The sequence below is a fragment of the Helianthus annuus genome, chromosome 11 (genome assembly GCF_002127325.2).
Source record: "Helianthus annuus cultivar XRQ/B chromosome 11, HanXRQr2.0-SUNRISE, whole genome shotgun sequence".
NCBI lineage: Eukaryota > Viridiplantae > Streptophyta > Magnoliopsida > Asterales > Asteraceae > Helianthus > Helianthus annuus.
In genome coordinates, this window is record NC_035443.2 from 160,345,948 (window position 1) to 160,351,871 (window position 5,924).

Here is a 5,924-nt window from a genome sequence, read left to right on the forward strand (position 1 = left end):
GAGTGAACACGGGGGCGTGCCCAAAGTACTGCAGACGCATTAATTGTAATTGCGAATTACAATTAATGAAGAGAGATAGTGTCAGACGGGCACGGGGCCGTGCCCAGCGGACACGGGCCATGCCCAGGCTTCTGTTCAGCCTATAAATAGGAGTGCTTGGATCCATTGCAACTCATCCCTTGGCACACCACCTCTCTCACACTTCATCCACCACCCACCACCATCACAACACCATCATCTACCACTATCATCCATTGTCCATCATAGAGTGTGTGAGTTGTCTCTGGATCCAAGATTGGTTGTAAGAGTTCTTGACAATCAAGGCCATGTTTGCCTAAGTCTCTTACATCACTTGGTGAAGACAAGTGTCTAGTATAATACTTTTTATTTTTAATCTTTTGCACTTCTTAATTGGTTTTGTATTAATTACTTTAATAACTAGATTCTTATGTTGAAGGTGATTCTTCCTTATCGTTTGTCCGTGGTGTCTTGGCATTATTTTACTGTCTATATAAAATAAAAGATTTTCACCATTCATATCTCCCTGGTCTATATGGAGGTATGTTGGCTACCTGGTCGGGGGTTAAGGGAACGGTTTGGTAAGGGTCTTTCCCTTGTTCAGCGTTTAGAGGTCCTGCAAGGGACCTGGGTCAAATTTAGTAGGACCTCCTTCAATACCCAAAGGTATTGGATGGCGGGGGTCCAAACTCTTTGATCCCCTCATAAGTTAACTACTATTAATACTATAACCCGGCTATTTAGGACTGTATCCCTGCTGACTCAGACTGCTTAGTCGAGGGTAACGTCACCTCCAAAAGAGGGGCCTACCATAATTTGCATTAATAACTTAATTAATTATCTTTCAATAATCCGACCCTTTAGGATTGTATCCTTGCTGACTCAAACTACTGGGATGAGGGTAACGTCGCCTCCAAAAGAGGGGCCTACTACAATAACTAAGATAATCTCTTAAACAAGTGCAAAAGTGCGAAAATAATCAAAGGTTATACTAACACACGAGTCGGATCCAAGTGATTCATCTTGTCTATCTGTTTTTATTTTTATTTTATTTTTCAGCATTTAGTTAGTTTTATTTTCTTAGTATAAAAATCTTTTTCTAACCTTTTGATTTGATTAGACGTTGAGGATAAACCGGTACTAAAAGCTCTTGTGTCCTTGGACGACCTCGGTATCTTACCAACACTATACTACGTCCACGATGGGTGCACTTACCCATATGTGTGTTTAGTGTTAGTAAATATCGTGTTTTATAAATTTAAAACTTGGCTAAAGTGTAAAAAGGGCTTAAAATATATACCTAAAACATATTACACCAAACGCGCATCAAGTTTTTGGCGCCATTGTCGGGGACATAAGGATTTTAAGAAAGTTAGGAATCAACGGCCTAATCATTTTTTTTCTTTTATTTTTTTAGGATTTTCTTAAATTTTCAGCTTCTGCAGAGCTCAGCACGGGCCGTGCCTGGTCGGACACGAGCCGTGCCCAGCAGTGTTACTGGCAGTTTTTAGTTTTCCGAGTTACAGAAGGCTGACCACGTGGCCGTGTCTGTGCAACACGGGGCCGTGTCCCACTCTCCAGTAACAGGGATCCGGAAAACAATCACTGTAACTCCGACCATGGGCCGTGTTCACTGAGCACGGGGCCGTGGTGAACCTTCTGACCAACATTCTTTTCTGTCTTTGTTGCAGGACTTGGAACCAGACGCCACCTCTACGTAGTGTATGAGCTCGAGTTCTAATAAAGACATAAAAGAACCTCTAGAAGAACCCGAACGCTTTCTCAGAAAAAGACTAAAAGCTAAAAACCAAGAGAAGGTTTCAGGGAACCCACTTCCAATGGCGGACCAACGTACCCTCATGGATTATCTACGACCCACCGTAGGTAATCTCGGCGCCGCTATCAATGCACCGAATGTTGAAGCCAATAACTTCGAACTTCGGCCGCATTTGATACAGATGCTTCAAAACTCTGCAACCTTCCATGGGCTTGCGGACGAGGATCCCCATCTACATATTACTAATTTCTTAGAAATATGTGATACCTTTCGGATCAATGGAGCATCAAATGACGCCATCCGCCTCCGAATGTTTCCTTTTTCACTAAAAGACCGAGCAAAAGCTTGGCTTAACGCCCTCCCAGCTGGATCGGTAAACACCTGGGATGAACTAGCCCAAAAATTTCTATATAAGTATTTCCCTCCCGCTAAAACGGCTAAATTATTGACTGAAATTAATACATATTCACAAGAGGACGGGGAATCCTTATATGAAACTTGGGAAAGGTTCAAGGAGCTATTGCGAAAGTGTCCACATCACGGCCTTGCGATATAGCAACAATGATCCACTTTCTATAATGGGTTGTTGCCACACACAAGGCGAACACTTGACTCTAGCTCCGGGGGACTTTTAATAATAGCCGCCCGCATGAAATATATAATCAAATTGAGGAAATTGCTCAAACCAATTTCCAGTGGCACACTCCCCGAGGCAATAAATCTATTGCCCCGGGTGCCCATAAGGTTGATGAAAGCACTTCTTTACAAGCCCAAATCGAGGCCCTTTCTTCAAAAATAAAAAAGTTGGAAATGACAAAAACGGTCTCGGTTATGGCTTGTGAAGGGTGTGGTGGGCCACATGAAAATTGGAGTTGTATGAAAGAAACAGACGATCAACAAGAATCAGCAAACTACATTGATAATAGACCTAGGCCGTCGGGTCCTCCAACGGGCACCTACAACCAAGGATGGCGAAATCACCCTAACTTTGGTTGGAGAGAACCCGGCAATGGTAGTAACCAACAAAGCGTAAACCAACGAACAAACTTTCAACAACCAAGAAATGAGTCACAAAATTTCCCTCAACAACAAGGTGGACGAGAAAGGCTTGAAGATACTATATCTCGCCTCATCTCCGACACTGAAAAGAAAAACTCGGATAGGTTTCTACAATTAGAATCAAATTTTAGAAATCAACAAGCTAGTATTCAAAACATTGAAAAACAAATAAATCAACTAGCCCAAAATTTCTCCGAGAGACCGCAAGGCGCGCTACCAAGTAATACTGAGACAAACCCAAAGGCACAAGTTCATCTCATCACTCTACGGAACCGTACCGTGGGTCCCGCAGAAGAGCCAACACCTATTGAGGAGGTCACATCTCCGCCACAGCAAGAGAAGGTCACTCCTCCACCTCCAGAACCCACCAAGGCTCCTCCGGTTCCATACCCCGGTAGGTTAATCCATCAAAAGACCAATGAGCAATTCGCAAAATTCGAAAGTTTGCTAAAACAATTGCATGTCAACATTCCTTTCATTGACGTCCTAACCCAAATGCCTAAATACTCTAAGTTCATGAGGGACTTCCTCACTCATAAAAGGAAAATTGGAACATTGCAATTAGTTAACTTAGGCGAAGAATGCTCCGCCCTCGTACTAAACAACTTCCCCCAAAAGAAAATTGATCCCGGAAGCTTCACAATTCCTTGCTCGATCGGGGACTCCCCCGTTCGTAATGCACTAGCCGACCTCGGGGCTAGCATTAACCTCATGCCCGCATCAATGTTCAAAAGACTCGGCCTAGGAAAAACGAGTCCTACAAAAATGAGTATACAACTTGCTGATCGATCCGTCAAATTCCCGCAAGGTGTCATTGAAAATCTCATAGTCAAGGTCGACAATTTCGTCTACCCGGCCGACTTTGTCATACTTGATATGGAAGAAGACACCAAAGTCCCCCTCATACTAGGGAGACCTTTTCTCGCCACTGCACAGGCAGTGGTGGACATGAATGACGGAACACTCACTTTAAAATATGGGGATAATGAAGTAAAGTTCGGGGTTGGGAAGAGAATAGAGGATGATGACCCGGTCAATTACATGAAGGTTATTGATTCGAGTTTGGATGATGCTCTCCGACGGTGCAACATGGGATGCAAAACATCCCGCTCGGAAAACATATAACCTCGCCTTGGGTGTATCCAAGGACCCTTATAAACGTGGCGCACCATGGAGGCAGTCCACGGAACTATCCTTAGTTTAAGTTTAATCTTTTAGTTTTAATTTGCAGGAATAAAACACACTCGGGAAGGAAGGATAACAAGGGAAACGAGAAACATAGCCCCATGCACAAAAACAGGGCCATCCGACAACAATTTTTTCATTACAGTAAGCTCAGCACGGGCCGTACCCAGCCAACACGGCCCCGTGCTGAACATCCTGCAGACAAATGCCCAGTTCAGGTAACTGGACACGGGCCGTGTTCACCGAACACGCCCCCGTGTCCAGGCTTCTGTTTCTTTTCTTTAATTATTGTTACTGGCACCTGAAAACGGGGCCGTGTCTAGACTGCCAGTAACATAAAATTTTGCTTTTAACACCATTTTACACATTCAATCAACCTAAAAATTTATTTTTGGGACACATTGAGGACAATGTGTAATTTAAGTGTGGGGGAGGGGGATGCTAAAACCTTGAATTTTGCAAGTCCTAATAACAAGCCTTAAACAAAACTCTATTGGAACCGCTAATCACCCCAAATTTTTTCAAAAATATTTCATTTTTTTTACTTGTCTAAGTTTAAGTTGGGAATTCTAAGTCTAACAAGGTTATATTTTTATAAGTTTACAACCGATAGCATCGTGATAAAAAGAACCAACATAAGAAAATTATGAAACGACATGACAAGCTTAGTTAAAATTTGATTATATATACTTGATCACATAAAAACCCATTCCCACAAAAGTGAGTTTTGAGCCTTTATTGAGCATACAAATATACATCTTTACGCTAAATGCTCATTTTTCGTTTCTTGTGTGAATAGCCGCTTGGTTCTTACGACTCTAGAACTTTCCACGACAATTCATTCCCGGTCCTTACCAACTTAAACCCAAGTAAGTAAATGATGGAGGCATTAGGACTAACCCTTTTTCTTTCAACACCATTATTTTTATTTTTCTTTTCACCTACCCAAAAATTCCCCCTAGTTAACCCCTTTGAGCCTAAACCTTTTCATCTCTTAACCCAAAACCCTTTTTACCCACCAAAAAAACCCTTTTTATTTTTACCTTTTATTTTAGTAACAAGCTCGGTTTTCGTGTGACTAAAAAAATAAAAAATAAATAAATAAATATATTTTACAATGAAGTTGAAAACAAACAAACAAAGCTCCTCAAACAAAAGCTTGTTTGAATAAATACTTCATTAAAAATAGAAAGTCACAAAAACAAAATGTTTTACGAAAACCGACGCTTTTTACGCCTTTCGCCCTTTTCTACTAACCACTAACCCAACTACCCACCTTTAGCCCAAGCCTAACCCTTCACCCAAAAAAAGTCCTCTTGATATTTACAAAGGTATAAAGTTAAAAAGGAGGAGGATTGATTGCTTGGCAAGCTTATGGTAGGAATAAGTTCCATGCCGCTCTCGAGTGATCCACTAAAAATACACCTTCGGCCAAGTGTGAGTGATTTCCCCCGTGAGGTATGTGAACCTGTATATAAATGGAATTTTAGAAAGGCATGTTATGCCTTAATAAGTAATTTACCTTATGAAAAGTTTTTAATAAATCATGACAAATAGGATTGTAAATAAATATAAATAAAACCTAAGCAATCTTGGAAAATCCCGACACTCTATGACAAGCCCAAAACCTTCTCTTCTACCCATTCCATTTGTGAGTGTAAGCCACATATTAAAGAGTTTTGCTTGAGGACAAGCAAAGATTCAAGTGTGGGGAGATCTGATGTGTGTAAAATGCAACATATAAATTACATCAAATAAGGCATAAAACTAACCCTTTTTAAGTACTAATGTTAGAAAAAGTGTATTTTTGTCTTCCTTTTGTATTTTCAGGATTAAATGAGCTCAAATTAACAAAAGAAGCAAAAAGACAGCTAAATCTAACATA

At 41.0% G+C, this 5,924-nt stretch overlaps 1 non-coding gene across 1 annotated transcript; it reads right to left on the bottom strand.

The window, feature by feature from the left end:
* Positions 1-2,234: 2,234 nt before the first annotated feature.
* On the bottom strand, positions 2,235-2,341 carry LOC118484588. Its single transcript, XR_004873696.1, has one exon. It is a non-coding gene; the product is annotated as a small nucleolar RNA R71 (small nucleolar RNA).
* Between the last annotated feature and the right edge of the window lie 3,583 nt (positions 2,342-5,924).